Raw genomic sequence first — 15,813 nt, forward strand, 5'->3', positions numbered from 1 at the left:
GCGAGGTCTTTTAAATGGGAGTGTTTACCTAAAAATACAGGCAAGGGCCAGAATCTGGCCTTGAAGAGGCGCCTTTTGATTGCACACAGTGAACTCAATCTTTAACTAATAAATTGTCCCACACCTTTGTCTCGCCCAAGAAAGGCACAGGTCTGCTCTCACGAGATCGTACAAGCCTCTTTAAAGGAACGGGGTTTTTCACTCTGCGTCTCTATACTTGTTGATTTAGAGCTTCTATGAGTGACAATGCACATCACGGGCTTTTTTTTTCAACTCTGTCATCTGCGCTACTGGGTCTACTTTGACTCAGATCAAAGTTGAAAGCTTCTAGAAAGATACACAAACCACAGTGTGACAAATAGCATGCGGTGTTTGACCCAGCAAACAATAAATGACTTTCATCAACCCAGGGAAAGAATCCTGTGTTTTCAATTCTAATTCTGAGGTCTGAAGTGATAGAACTTTACCACATTCTCAAAGAACGAAGAGCTTGAAATAATAAGGAAAAGACAGAAGTGAAATTCACAAACTACGAGCCCTGAAATTTCCATTGTTCAAAGGACTGTGGTTTCAATCCGCCCTTGTCTGAAACTCCTTGTAAAAGTTTAAAGTGAGTAGTAAGTTCACATAAAACATGCTAATTTCGCTCTGTTTTCTTCGCTGAGGAATAATTTGTAGCGAGTCTGTGCCCAACCAGACTACACGAAAATGCCTGTGACAGGATTCGGCCACACTACCACCAACTATCCCTTTCCTGTGTAAACATTTACCACCAGGACTGACAAATAACACCGGCCAAGAAACAGCACCCGGCCCCGGGTTGTGCATTCCGTCACCTGTAACCACCCCTAACCGGGAAGACTCCCATGGCCCCCTGCGCACGTGCTACCTCCTGGGCACTGGGGAAGTGCATTGTGGACGCTACCCCGTTCGGTCCCTGCCCAGGTCCTGTCAGTCAGATACTCCCACTCCCGTCTTGCACACGAGGGACCTAAGGCACACAGAAGATAGATGAGAACTTGCCCAAGGCCACACACATCCAGCAAGTGATCCAGCCTGGATTCGAACCAGTTTTTTACTTCTAAAACCCACGCTTCGCTGCACTCACAGGGTGAGAACACTGTCCTCTAATAAACGTAGGAGTTACTATAATGGCTTAGGAAGTGGCACACTGATCCTTTATTTCAAAATCCTTCCTGAATCAAAGAGAAAAGCCCTCCTACTTGGTCCTTATTGAGCACTTTGATGACACACACGGGTATTCCACCAGGGAAAATGATGAATTTAGCAAATACTCATCGGGTGCCTCCTATGACGGGGTGCCGAACTGTGTGCTGGGACCATCGTTAAGTAAGAAAACACGCAAAATTATTTTTGATTCTGTAAGAATTATGTTTTTGATTTACTTAAAAAAAAAATTTCTTTGGGTTCGGATATCCCGCCACAAACTAACAATCGATAAATCCAAAACTGAGCTAACCATCCAACATTCCAAACCGTCACTAACCCTTATCCCCTACAGCGACCCAGAAAAATTAGGAAACACAACGTGTGCCATCTGGGCAGCAAGTGATGACCGCAGAACAAAAATAGGGCAGCTGTCAACCGCTGCATGACCGCTACAAGCACTTTCCCTGCGGGATGGCACCTAAGCGGCGGGAGGGCAGGTCCGAGCTGTGCTAGCGCGAGCCCAGGTCTTGGGGCAAAAGCTCATTACTCCTGAGCAAAAACTCAATGTTCTCAACTGGATTTGCTCATTGATGCCTGTGGTTCACGGCCCTAGACATCTTTTTCAAGGGTTATCGTAGAAAGTCCTATGGGGGGGAAAAAACAACTTTCAGTTTGAAATCTAAAGCTTTCTTCTTTTCACAAGGAAGTATTTTCTCATGAGTTTCCATACAGCAGAGCTCTTTCCCCTACTCCCCACCCTGGACCTACTCCTGGGCTCCACGCCTCCTGCCGCCCCTTCCCTAACCCTGCTCCATGGCCTTCCGGAAAGTTCTCCCGAGCTCCAGACTCCCTTCTTTTGCAGGGACCCCACCGTCTCAGCGCAGACCTGGTCGGGCGCTCCCTGCACTGGCTGACCACTGGCTTGCTCTCCACCCTCAGCAATCAACCTGCAGGACAGCAGCTCCTGCCCCCACCTCCCCGGGGGGCCTCAGTGGCCCTTTACAAGCCCGATCCCCTCCCCCAACACACACCGTTCCCCAGGCAGACCTGCCTTCCGGGGTCCAGGGTGGGTCTTCTCCACCCGCTCGAGTTCATCATCCTCACGGGCACTTTCTCCCACACTTGGCAGGCCTGCGTCTGCTCTGTCCCCACATGCCTGCCCTCTCCCACGCCCGCACCCCCAGAGCGCCCCCCGCCCCAGACCGCACTTACCCATTCTTCTCCAGCTCTTTCCACCTGGATCCCAGGCCTTTGTGTGTATCATTCTCCTTCCGAACGAACATCTCCCTGAGGGCAGGGCTCTTACCTGATCTCACCGCTTGCCTCTCTAGTTCTTGGCATCATTCTTTCATAAGATGGGCATCTGACCATTATTAGTTTGATAAACGAACATGCCAAACGTGAATTTAAGGACATGGCCACCAGCCTTCCTAAATCGGTTCCGTTGAAAATAACACGGAAGGGGACATTAGTTAAAATACACGTGAAACACTCCTAAACCAAACCACTGAGAGGATTATAATAAAATAGAACAATTTTAGAGAAAGAGAGAGTTAATTTGCACGTATTATTCCTTTATTTAACAATTCCTTTTTGTGTTTATGCTTGCACAGAAATACGCCTTTTCCTGCTAAAGAAGTTTAAGCTCAGTAACAGTTCTTAACGTGACACTTGTTATAGTGTGGTGTTTATTCCCTACATGAATAAGCATTTTAAGAGTAATAAAGCATTTCAATAAAGTGCTCACAATAGGATACTCACAACGGAGGCAGCTGGACCCTTTCAGGATTCAGCTGTTTGCATCGCTGTGCGCACAAAGCGTGATGAGACGTTATAAAATCACACACCTGCTGTACTTAAAGATACTCATTTGAGGGTCCTAAAAAGACAGTGACAGTTATTATAATAGGATTTAACATGAATAAGAAGTATAACCAGTCTGCAAGACTGTTGCTACCTACAGACTCATAACTAAGAAATTGAGCGCAAATCAAGAAGAAACGAATGGACACTTCGCCGCGGAAACTCCCAGAGGGTTTCAGCAGTGGTGGAAACAGCCCTCGAGTGTCCACAGAAACGTTTGCTTCCAAATTACCTTTGCCTGTGAGAAAACACACAGATAGGGGAGCAGCAGAGAAGTAGTTTCACGGCCTCAGCTTAGATATCCGCTCTACGAATGAACAAATTCTAGACGCGTGGACTAAGATCTCATTTTGAAAGGAGGAACGCCACGTTTCACGTGCAGAAACGATGACCAGCCATCGGTGACCCTGTTTCCTTACGTCCAACAACTTCACCTGCCTGGACACAGTAAATCGCGCGGCCAAGCCAGGCCCGGCGGCGCAAAGAGATCGCGGCGCCCGCTCGGCCCCTCGCTTCTCCCTCTGCACGCGTTTTGCCCGGCGACCCTGCGGTACCCGCCCTCATCGTGGCCTCCTCCACGTGACCTGCCGTGCCTAGAAGCACATTAGCGGACACACAGGCAAAGGCTCGGAACGGGCTTGCGCGCTGGGGCTCGGCCCCTCGCGCTTTGCCATCGCCCCGAAGAACGCGCCCGGGCCGGGCCCCCCGCAGGATGGAAAGCCCCTGGCGTGTGGCTGGGCTGCCTCGGTTGCCCTAACCAGCCTACGCTGGCCAACAGCCTGCCAATTCCACGGGAGCCACAGCTCTTTCTGGTTTCTTCTTCAGGAAATGGCCTGTACATCCAGGCAGTGATCCCAGCTGACACCAAAATAGCCCTCACGCGAAGCCCAGCCGGCGGGAAGTGCCAACCCGCAGGCTTCCTTGTGAGTCAGGCGAATCCTACCGTCAGAAACCACTGAGCTCGGGTGGGAAGGCCCTGAGACACCGCTGAGCAAGGAGCCGCCGAGGTCACAAATGGACCACTGCCAGACCACGCCTGGCGAGGGACATCGCCCACCACCTGCAGCCCAGAAAGCCAAACCAGCGTCCGCGGCAACTGGCCTCAAATGGTCGGGACCCGGCCGGCGACCGCAGCCCCTACGCCCAACTCAGGACAAGCCAGAGAAAGCCGCACGTGCCCCACGCGGGCCACACGTGACGCCTCCCCTCTGGTCAGTCCATCCCAGCTTCCCCGGGCGGCCAGGGCGCACTCGAACCTTCCCCACGCCCTGCCTGCCGCCCAGCGCCTGCGAATACAAGCGATGGCGCTGACCGCGGCTAGAGCGAGCTCTGAATAAGTACTGTGTGTCCCCACCTGACCGGTCTTTCTTCGCTTCCCCGACAGGAAGGGAGTGGGGAGTCGTGAGTATCGGTACAAGCCACGACAGACACACAAGCACGAGCCACGTGCATGCATCCTAAAATATGACTATAATTAATATTAATAAACAGCGCCAGATCCAAGGGTGACATTCGCTTCCACTCTTTCAGCAAAAGCATGGTCTTTTGTCACAGTGCTTCGGGGAGCTCTTCACCGTGTTCCAGGAGCCTCTCTCCACCCTCAGCCTGCAAACCTCCCGTCCATCCTCCCTGCCAATCTCTCTTCCGAAATCATCACCTGGGCTGGGGCGCTTGGCTGGCTCGGTCGGCACAGTGTGCCCCTCTTGATCTCGGGGCATGCCGGGGGTAAGGTTTACCTGTAGATGGATCGATCGATCGCTCAATAGCTAAAATGTTTTAAAAATAAACAAAAATAAAATCACTACCTGGCCTAAATTTGCCAGATTTTCAATCAGGAACGGCTTTACCTGTGAGTTGACCACATCATTTTCATCAAGTACATGGAATCCCAAATCTTGCACAAGATTTGTGACTTGAGCTTTGCGATCGATTCGCCTCCTGTTTTTACAAGTTTGCAGTGTCCCTTCTGCAAGGGCCGCACAAGGATCCTGATGGCACAGGTGACAGTGGGGCAGGGGAAGGGACGTTTGTTAATCCTCTCAACATCCAGGAAAGAAATTGCATAACAAAGCTAGCATATCAACACCTCAATGTTTTCATAATTTCCCCTATATTTTAGAAAAATCTTTTAGAAACAAAAATCTGTAGTAAAAAGTTTTTATCAAATAATGAAACTCAATAATTTTTATTTTAAAATAGCAAATATAGTGTGATTCTCTTTGTCTCAAACTAATGTTCACAACTATCTGTATATGTGCATTGGAAATACAGCTAAATGATGTGCACCAAATGTTCATGGTAATTACTTCCGGGAGGTGAGGTTTTCAGCATGTGTGCATGTGTGTAGGTGTGTGTGTACGTTTGCCTTCTTCTTTGCACAATTACATATTGTTAGAAATTTTATAATAAGGCTCTATCATTGGACAGAAAGGTATTCTTTTAGAAAACCCAAAACTTGAAAATATACACGAAGTAAACAGTAGGCACTGGAGAACAAAGGGCACATGGGGGAACATCCTGGGATCACATAAAATACAGGCAGAAAAACTAAAATGGGGCACGTGGGTGGCTCAGTCGGTTAAGCGTCTGACTCTTGGTTTTGGCTCAGGTCCTGATCTTACGGTTTGTGAGATCAAGCCCCGCATCGGGCTCTGTGCTGACAGTGCAGAGCCTGCTTAGGATTCTCTCTCTCTCTCTCTCTCTCTCTCTCTCTCTCCATGTCTCTCTGCCCTCCCCCACTCCCTCCCCCCCCTCAATAAATGAATAAATTTTAAAAATTTTAAAAAAGGAAAGACTAAAAGGACAGATAATAAGGGAGGAAGAAGAAAATGTCCAAAGAAAGGCAATGAGAGGAGGTAACACAACAGTTAAAGGAAAAACAAAATAAAGCCATACAAACAAAAGCTTCTCTCGATTCACCAGTTCCGGTGTTTACTCCAACACAGACAGAGCTTGCACCCATCACTCCCACCTTCAAACCAAGAAAAAAGCTCAAGAACATGAAAACCAACAACTTGTCTTCGAGCAACCAGAGGACTGGGGTCACAGGGCGGCAGAGCTGACTGGGCGGGGCTGCAGTTGGCTGGTGTGCTACACGGTAACTGTAACCCCTGGGCACGGAGCCTGGACGAGCTTTGGGGCTAAAAACCACAATGGGTGCCGTCTCACAAGGCCCCACACTTTCATGAGTTCTACCTGCAGGAGCCTGACCGGGTTGTCACAGGTAATACTGCCCCCAAATCCCCTGGTGTCTGTGGCGGTGGGAAGGGAAGTAGGCACTCTGGAATACAGCCAGTGTTCTCTTCTCTTCCCTTTGCTGCAGGGACCTGCCCTCAGGGGAGGCAGTCTCGTTGAAGCTCTGTGACCTGGGGAAGGACAATTGGATGGATTGTGCCCCTGCTAGTTTTCCTGTCTCATATAAGGGGAGAAGGAGAGGACTGAGGGACTCTTGTAAAGATCACAGCCCAAAGACATTGGTCCATTAAAGAATTGAAGATCCAGGGCACTTGGGTGGCTCAGTTGGTTGAGCATCAGACTTCAGCTCAGGTCATGATCTCACAGCTTGTGAGTCCGAGCCCCGCGTCGGGCTCTGTGCTGACAGCTCAGAACCCGGAGGCTGCTTCCGATTCTGTGTCTCCTTCTCTCTCTGCTCCTCCCCTCCTCACACTCTATCTCTCTCTGTCTCTGAAAAATGAATAAACCTTTAAAAATTTTAAAAAGAAACTCAAAAAAAAAAGAATTGAGGATCCAATCACAAAATTATAGAATGCTTCTCCTCCCCAATACCTTGCCCCCATCAACAGAGCTCCAGTATAATCAGAGTGGGTCACAGCTCAGTGAGCCAGCAATAGAGGCACAGCATCTATTTAAGAAGAAGCCCCAAGGGAAACCCAAGGACAATAGAGGTGCATCCAGTAAGAACACTGGAGTAAATCCAAATTTTGACACCTACAGCTACAGCAAAGATTAAACACAGCACAACTACTTGTCAGGTAAAAAATATAGTTCTCATTAAAGGCCTATTTGCCTCAGTTCCTAGTACCCAATACATACTACTGGATTTCAACAATTAAAATAAAAGGGATACAAAAAGCAAAAAACAAAAAAACAAGAATACTTTCTGAAGAGACAAAGCAACCATCAGAACGAGGCTCAGATATGGCAGAGCTTTTTGGAATTGTCAAATGAAGGCTTTTTTCAACCATGATTAAGATGCCAAGGGCTCCAATAGAAAAAGTGAACCACATTCAAGAGCAGATGGGCAACGTAAGCAGAGAGATGGAAACTCTACAAAAGATTCGCAAGGAAATTCTAGAAGTCAACAACACTGTGGCATAAATGAAGAAAGCCTTGATGGGCAAGAAAATCAGTGATCCTAAAGACACATCAATAGAAGCTTCCCAAACTGAAGTTCAAAGAGAAAAAGTAATGAGAAAAAAAATGGAAGAGAATACCCAAGAACTGTGATACAAAAGATTTAACGCACTTGTAATGAGAATACCAGGAGAAGGAAAGAGAGGCACATAAGAAATGCTTGGAGTAATAATGGTTAAGAATTCTCCAAAATTAGGGAGCACCTGGGTTGCTCAAGTAGGTTCAGCATCTGACTTCAGCTCAGGTCATGATCTCACAGTCTGAGAGTTCAAGCCCCACATCCGGCTCTGTGCTGACAGCTCGGAGCCTGGAGCCTGCTTCAAGTTCTGTGTCTCCCTCCCTCTCTCTCTCTCTCTTCCTCTCTCAAAAATAAACACTAAAAAAAATTTCTTTTAAGTTCTCCAAAATTAATGACAGACATGAAACCACAGATCCAGAAGGCTCAGAGACCATCAAGCAAGATAAATACCGAAAAATGTACACTGGGGCATATCATATACAAACTGTAGAAAACAAAGACAAAGAGAACATCCTGAAAGAAGCCAGAGAAAATCGCCTTACTTACAGAAAAAAAAGGACACCAGACTGCTCTTTAGAAATCATGCAAGCAGGAAGAAAGTGGAGTAAATATTTTAAGTGTTGGAAGAAAAAATTCACTAACCTAGAATTCTGTATCCGGTGAAATTATGCTTCAAAAGTGAAAGGAGATACTATCAATGAACAATCTGAAAAGGAAATTATGAAAATAGTTCCACTTACAATAACATCAGAAAGAATAAAATATTTAGGAATAACTTTAAGCAAGGAGACCCAAGACTTGTATACTGAAAACTACAAAATGTTGCTGAAGGAAATTTTAAAAAGACCTAAATAAATGGGAAAATATCTTGTGTTCAAGGATTGGAAGGGTCAGTACTATTAAGATGATAGTCCTATACCCAATGATACACAGACTCACTGTGATGAATCCCCTATCAAAACCCCAATAACATTTTTGCAGAAATGGAAAAATACCTTACAGAATGCATATGGGAGATCTCACACTTTCCAATCTCAAAACTTACTACAAAGCTACAGTGATCAAAACAGTATGGTACCAGTGTAAGGACAGACACACAGATCAAAGGATATAATTGACAGCCCAGAAATAAACTTTTACACCTATGTTCAATTGATTTTTGAAAGAAGTGACAAGACCATTCAACATGGAAAAGAAAAGTCTTCCAAATAAAATGGTGCTGGGAAAAACAGATATCCACAAATGAATGAAGTCGGACCTTTGCCTTCCAAAAATTAACTTCAAATGGATCACAGACCTAAATGTAAGAGCTAAAACTCTAAGACTTGTAGAAGAAAACATAGGGAAAAATCTTCATGACATTGGATTTGCTGGTGATTTCTCAGATATGACACCGAGAACATAGGCAACAAAGGGAAATAGATAAATTGGACTCCATCAAAATTAAAAACTTTTGTGGATTCAAGATGACTGTCAAGAGAGTGAAAAAACACCCTACAGAATGAGAGAAAACATTTGCAAATCACATATATGATAAAGGTTTTATATCCGGAATATATAAAGAACCCCTCAAAGTCAACAGCACAAAGACAAATAAGCCAATTAAAAAAATGAGCAAAGGACTTGGGCAGACATTTGTTCAAAGAAGATACACAAATGGCCAAAGGGTGCACTGAAAGATGCTCAACATCATTTACTCATCGGGGAGATGCAAATCAAATCCACAATGAGATATATTTCACAACTAGTAGGAAGGCTATAATGGAAAAAAAAAAGTGGGAAACACCAATATTGGAGAGGACGTAAAGAAATGGGAGCCCTCATACTTTGCTGGAGGGAACATAAAACAGTGCAACCACTGTAGAAAAACAGTTTGGCAGTCCTCATAGAATTACCCTATGACCCAGCAATTTCACTTGTAGGTATACACACATGTTCACAGGAGTGCTCCTGACACTAGTCAAAAAGTGGGAAACCACCCAACGTCTATCAACAGATGAATGCATAAACACATTGTGGTATATATACACCACAGAATATTATTGAGCTGTAAAAAAGGACTGAGGTACTGAATCACACTACAACGGATGGACCTTGAAACATTACACTAAGCGAAAGAAACTGTTGTTCATTATAATAAAAAGGAGCCATATATTGAGTGACTAAAGCTTATGGATAAGTGAAATGAATGATAGCAATATGATAAGGGATGGGAGGCAGACATTGGGAACATTCTTACAAGATACCTGCACTGCCCATGAAGCAGTACTGTGTAATTTGAAATTGGACTTATGTTAGTTGTAAATGTATATGGTAAACACTCAGACAACCACTAAAATAATTTTTAAAGGAAGTATAATTAGGGCACCTGGCTGGCTCCGTTGGCAGAACATGTGACTCTCGAACACAGAGTTGTTGAGTTCGAGCCCCACATAGGGTATAGAGATCACTTAAAAATCTTTAGGGGCGCCTGGGTGGCGCAGTCGGTTAAGCGTCCGACTTCAGCCAGGTCACGATCTCGCGGTCCGTGAGTTCGAGCCCCGCGTCAGGCTCTGGGCTGATGGCTCGGAGCCTGGAGCCTGCTTCCGATTCTGTGTCTCCCTCTCTCTCTGCCCCTCCCCCGTTCATGCTCTGTCTCTCTCTGTCCCAAAAATAAATAAAAAACGTTGAAAAAAAAAATTTAAAAAAAAAAATCTTTAAAAAATAAACATAAAAATAAAAATAAAAATAAAAATAAGTAAAGTAAGTGTAGTTTATATACTAAGAAAGAAGTGAAAATGGAAGCATATAAAATGCTCGGTTAAAATCACAGAAGGCAGAACAAGAGGGGAAGTTTTCGTTTTGTTTGTTTTTTAAGAAACAAAGGACAAATGCATTGTAGAATCAGTTTGTCAACAGCTTGCTGGTTGTGTTGAATCCATGGATCAAGCTGGGAAAAACCAACATCTTAGACGCAGTGAGCCTTCCTCTCCAGGGACATGAGAGATCTCTCTTCACTTACTTAGATCTTTGATCTCTTCCATCAGTCTTGTGGTTTTCCTCAGACAGATCTTGTACATATTTTAGTAGATGTATACCTAAGAATTCCATTTTTGGTGCTAATATAAATGGAATTCTGCTTTTAATTTCGGATCCCACGTGTTCATCGCTGATCTATAAGAAAGTGGTTGGCTTTTGTGTCCTGGAAACTGGCTATCATTGTTTATCAGTTCCAAGTTTTTTCTTGCCAGTTCTTCAAGATTTTCTATACGGATGATCATGTCATCTGTAAACAGAGATAGCTTCATTTCTTCATTCCCAATTTGTATACTTTTATTTCCTTTTCTTGTCTTATTACTCTAGCTAGGACTTCCGGTATGAGGTTGAATAAGTGGTGGGAAGGGACATTCTTGCCTCTCCAGAGGGGTAAAGCATCTAGGGTTTCGCCATTAAGCATGATGTTAGCTGTAGGGTTTTTTTAGGGTTCTCTATCAAGTTGAAGGAGTACTCCTCCATTTCTTGGGCACTGAGAGTTTTTATTGAGAATGAGTATTGAATTTTCTCAAATGCTTTTTCTCTACCTATTGATGTGGTCATGTGAATTTTCTTCTTTAACCTGTCGATGTGATGGGTTACCTTAATTGATTTTTGAATGTTGACTAAATCTTGCATATCTGAGAAGTCCCACTTGATCACGGCACATAATTCTTTTTATACCTTGTTGACTTCTATTTGTAATATTTTATTAAGAAATTTGGATCCATGTTCATGAGGATATTGGTTTGTAATCTTCTTTTCTTATATCTTTATGTGGTCTTGGCATTGGGGCAATGCTGACCTTGTGGAATGGGAACTCTCCGTACGATCTGCTCAATTTATCAGTAAATGTTACCAGGTAAAAACTATTAATTATAAAAAAAAAAAAATAAAACCTCACCTTGATTTAATCAGTGAGCAGCCTTCTCTGTATTAAACATAACAGCATAAACCAATTCCATGTTTAGAGAAACAGTTCTTTACCTGCGGTGGCTGCAGACTGGCACGCATTGATTTCCCAGGGTACTACAGGGACCGTACTGGGAACCTGGCATTGCTAATGCTTTTACACAGCTTCCAAAACCTTCAGTTAGGGCAGAAAAATCACAAATGTCTGAAACGGGGTCACATTACCCAATCAAACTCCTTTAATACAATGAATATGTACTGATTGCTTTTGACAAGATTTTTTCAATGTCTGGCACATTGCGGTCACAGCATTTTTTAGCATGAATTATCTTTATCACGCCCGTCCTTAGATCATAACAGGACACCGTTCTTTACCAAAGCGATAAATTGCTTCCAAATATCCTGGATTCCACAATAAAGCACGAACGTGCTCCACCTTCTATTCAGAAAACAAGTTTTTAACAGAGCTCTTCTGTTATACCCACGACTTTACAGACAAGGAACCGAAGTAAGATGATTCCTCCCCATTTCTCCAGTGCACGAGTATTTTCATCAGTGTTACTTTACCACTATGGTAACGTGAACAGGAACGATGCAATCATCGTGCCTCTGGTCACAGATATAAAAATACATGCATGCATTTTGCCACAGGAGTTAAAGCAACTCGCCTTCAGCTCTTTTTTCTTTCTTTACTAAACATAAAACAAAAGTCTAGTATAATCTCTAGGAGAGAAAATACTTTAGAAATTCCCAGCAGTACATCCACGTCTCTACAGTGACCGCTGCTGTGGGACAAGGAGAGACGGCAGATCTCCCAACAACTGCTGAACCTCACGTGTCACAAAATACAGACAAGGATTTTGAGTTATTTGAAAAAGGGAAGTAGCTGGGCAGAAGCAAGATTAAAACCAGAGATCAGTAATAAATCTAAAGGGTTAGAAAGCTAAAGGCAATACTAAAGATTACGAGACACAGACGGAAGGACAGGTGTTTTCGGTGATGCTTTCAACACTGAAAGTTATATTAAGGAGGAAGACGGACCCGGTGCCATTGGCTTCGGCTCCTTACAGGTACTTTCAGCGTCAAGGACTGCGTGAACAGAGGCAGGCACAGAACATGCATCGTGTAGGATAAAGAGCATTTTGTAGATGACAAAGGAGAAGCTGGAGAGTACCGAGATATTAAATAGGAGAGAAGGAGGCTGTCGAGGCAGTCAAACCATTCCCATCCACGTAGGGGTCTGGTGGAGGCCACGCAGACGGGCAAACTCAAACCCCGTGGGCAGGACGGACCCGAGATCCATAGGTTCCCAACATCACTGTCCAGGACTTGTCTCTAGGGTGATCGTGGCAAAACCTCACCCCCAAGCAGCACACAAACTCCGGCTGCCGTTCCAGAGTGTCGACGCTTTCTCGGCATTGTCTCCTCCACGGACAAGAGGCGATATTGGATTCCCCTCCATAGAAACGTTTCCCACGTGACTAGCCTCCCGTCCCTGGACCCCTCCCGTGAGGCGTGCGGGCACCGTCACCCTTCTGGTCACAGTGTTTATGCACGCATCCCTTCAATACGGTGCCACACACGGCAGCTTGCTTTTAGGCAGAGCAGAGGCAGAGCCCGTGCACCGTAGGTGCACCCACATCCTCCCCTGCGGGACTAAGCACAGCAACGAAGCACATCTGCCCATCTACGTACACCCCCAGCCGTCGCTCGTCTTCCACCGTCCTCTCTCTTCACACTACTCCCAGAACACTCGGTTCATGCTTGAGAAACTCGAGAATAAATTAGTCTTGTGAGCGCCCTCGCAGAGGGCACCGAACAGCGCACGGAGAGGGGCCCGACCAGGTTTTCAGAAGACGCGAGCGTGCGCTCTGCCTACGTGCAGTAGCTCAGGCCCATCTGTAATCGGATGAAAAAAAATTAAAGCCAGAACATTAAAATAGAAATCACTGAGAGCACCTTTCAGGAGTGAGACGGGTTGTTTATGCGTGTTCCTCAGCCCCATCCGAGAATGTCGCACTCGGGCGGTACCATTTCTTTCCAAGCACAGAACTCACTACCTGGAGGAGGGATAAGGAACGCGCTCCCCACAGCATCTTCTTCAAACATCAGCCGGGTCAGCTGTGATTTTTGTCAGGAATTACAAAGTAATCGTTACAAGGTTAAATTTCCAAACAGAAGCCTGCAGAAAAGTATTCTGCGTAGCTAACAAGAAGACCAATTTCTTGGGGCGCCTGGGTGGCTCAGTCGGTTGAGCGTCCGACTTCGGCTCAGGTCATGATCTCACGGTCCGTGAGGTCGAGCCCCGCGTCGGGCTCTGAGCTGACAGCTCAGAGCCTGGAGCCTGCTTCTGATTCTGTGTCTCCCTCTCTCTGCCCCTTCCCTGCTCATGCTCTGTCTCTCTCTGTCAAAAATAAATAAACATTAAAAAAAATTAAAAAAAAAAAAAGACCAATTTCTTTTGGGCGGAAAACACGCAGGTAATAAGACTGTTGTGAGATTTTAAACACTTGGATGGAGGGGGATATTTTTTAATGGGGATTTTTCTTAAAACTTTATGGAGTTCAAGAAAGACACCTTAAAATGGATATGGAGAGTGGCAGGCACTGTCCCAAGCAGCTCATATCCGTAAGACGTTTTGGAATCTAGCCACGGGCATAAAGCGGTTAACAGTACTCGTCGTCATCATTCAAATTGTTCCCGTTACAAGTAACGGAAAACCGGACCCAAACTGGCTGAAGCATAAAGGAAACCTATCTACTCAGGTAAGCGAGAACACTGACTAGGGCTGGCTTCCGGGCGTAAACTACGTCGCCAGGGCTTGGACTCTGTCCAGATCTCTGCGGTTTCCTATGTGATCCTTCTCTGAGGTTCACGGACTGGCCCCGCAGCGGCAGCTCTCACCCGATGACAGGTCTTCTCTTGTTTCTACATAAGAAGAATCAAAAGAACTTTCTGGTAGCTCCTACAAAAATACGGAGTCCATCTGACCGTCCTCGCTAGGTCATATGCCTGTCCCAGCTACGTCGCTGTGGCCGGGACATTGATTTTTTGACTAGCTCAGGGGGGTCATACGGTACAGTCTGTCCCGGGACTGAAGAGTCCCCAGTGCTGGCGGAGAAGGGCTGGCGGATGGTGAGAAGAACAAAGGTCCCCTTTATGTAGAAAGGACCCGTTTGGGAAAATGAAGTAACTTGTCAAATTCAGACACCTAAAAGGTAAGTCTAGACTTGACCTCGGGTCTACCTATCTAAACCCAAAGCTTTCCAACTCTGTCCTCCACAGGTCCTCTCGCTCATTCACAGGATGAAAAACTCTCAGGACTGCAGAGAGACCCCTACTCGTCTTCTAGACCCATCCCTAATGCAACATACCTCAAGGTGACAATATTTGTTGGAAAAGTTTAAACTACTATGTGAAAGATTAGTAAAATCACCTATGAATCTAATTTGGCTTCTCAAGAAATTTTAGCTTCTCCTTAGGCTATTTTTTAAAACTTCCAAACAGGAGTGGCCAGCTTAGAAAATTTAATTCCACGAAGAACACAATGATCTGAAGTGGAGCTTCAAATTACCTTGTTTCGCAGCCAGAATACTATTTATTCCAAAGTTACAGCAAACATTTTAACTTTTAAGGTCTTTCCTGATCGATTTCTAACCAACTTGGTAACTTCTTTAGACCTACTTTCAGGGAAGTAAAAAAAGGGGAGGGGGGCGCCTGGGTGGCTCAGTTGTGGAGCCTGGTGGGACCCGGTTTCGGCTGGGGTCACGACCTCAGGGTTCCTGAGTTCAAGCCCTGCCTGCGCTCTGGCAGAGCCTGCTTGGGATTCTCTCTGCTCCTCCCCCACGCGGGCACTCACTCTCAAAATAAACAACAAAACAGGACTATTTGCATTTTGTATGTTTTCTGTGTACTCTGAACTGAACCTTATTTCAATAAAAGTACAAACATAAGTTTAAATAACAACTGAGTCACTGCCATTAAAAAAAAAAAAAAAAGACAAACTTGTCCCAATTTGTGCTTTTGGCCGTGACGGAGGTTTAGGGACCAGATTTAAGGTCTTACCTCCAACAAGTAAAAGATCAGACAAAGTGTAAGCAACGACGGTTTTCGGGCACTCGACTGTCATCGTTAAGAAAAGGGAAACAAAGCGAGCGGAGGTTTCCAGGCCACAACTGGAGCGGCGCGAGGACACAACTGCGCCCCGCAGGAGGCCCCCGGGAGCCCGGGAGGGGCTGGCCCGCGGGGCACCGACCCCGGCCCGGCCCGAGGGCCCCGAAGAAGCGCCCGACACTCTGCCCTCCGCGAGGCAGCCCAGCGCCGCACGCGCGGCGCTCGAAGTCACTTCGCGGAGCGTGAACGGCCGGCACCCCGCGTACAAAATTCACGTCGGGCATCCGATCGAACTTGGCCCGAGCCCTCCAGGTCCCAGCGGAAGGAGAGCGCAGCCCACCGGGGAGGAC

The 15,813-nt window shown here is 45.8% G+C and overlaps 1 long non-coding RNA gene across 1 annotated transcript; it reads right to left on the reverse strand.

Moving 5' to 3' along the window:
• Window positions 1-13,865: 13,865 nt before the first annotated feature.
• LOC122213055 lies at window positions 13,866-15,813 on the reverse strand. The gene is made up of 2 exons (XR_006199424.1): window positions 15,416-15,813; window positions 13,866-14,278 (listed from the first exon to the last, which is right to left on the reverse strand). It is a non-coding gene; the product is annotated as an uncharacterized LOC122213055 (long non-coding RNA).

The sequence above is a fragment of the Panthera leo genome, chromosome A2 (assembly GCF_018350215.1).
Source record: "Panthera leo isolate Ple1 chromosome A2, P.leo_Ple1_pat1.1, whole genome shotgun sequence".
In the NCBI taxonomy this organism is placed as follows: Eukaryota; Metazoa; Chordata; class Mammalia; order Carnivora; family Felidae; genus Panthera; species Panthera leo.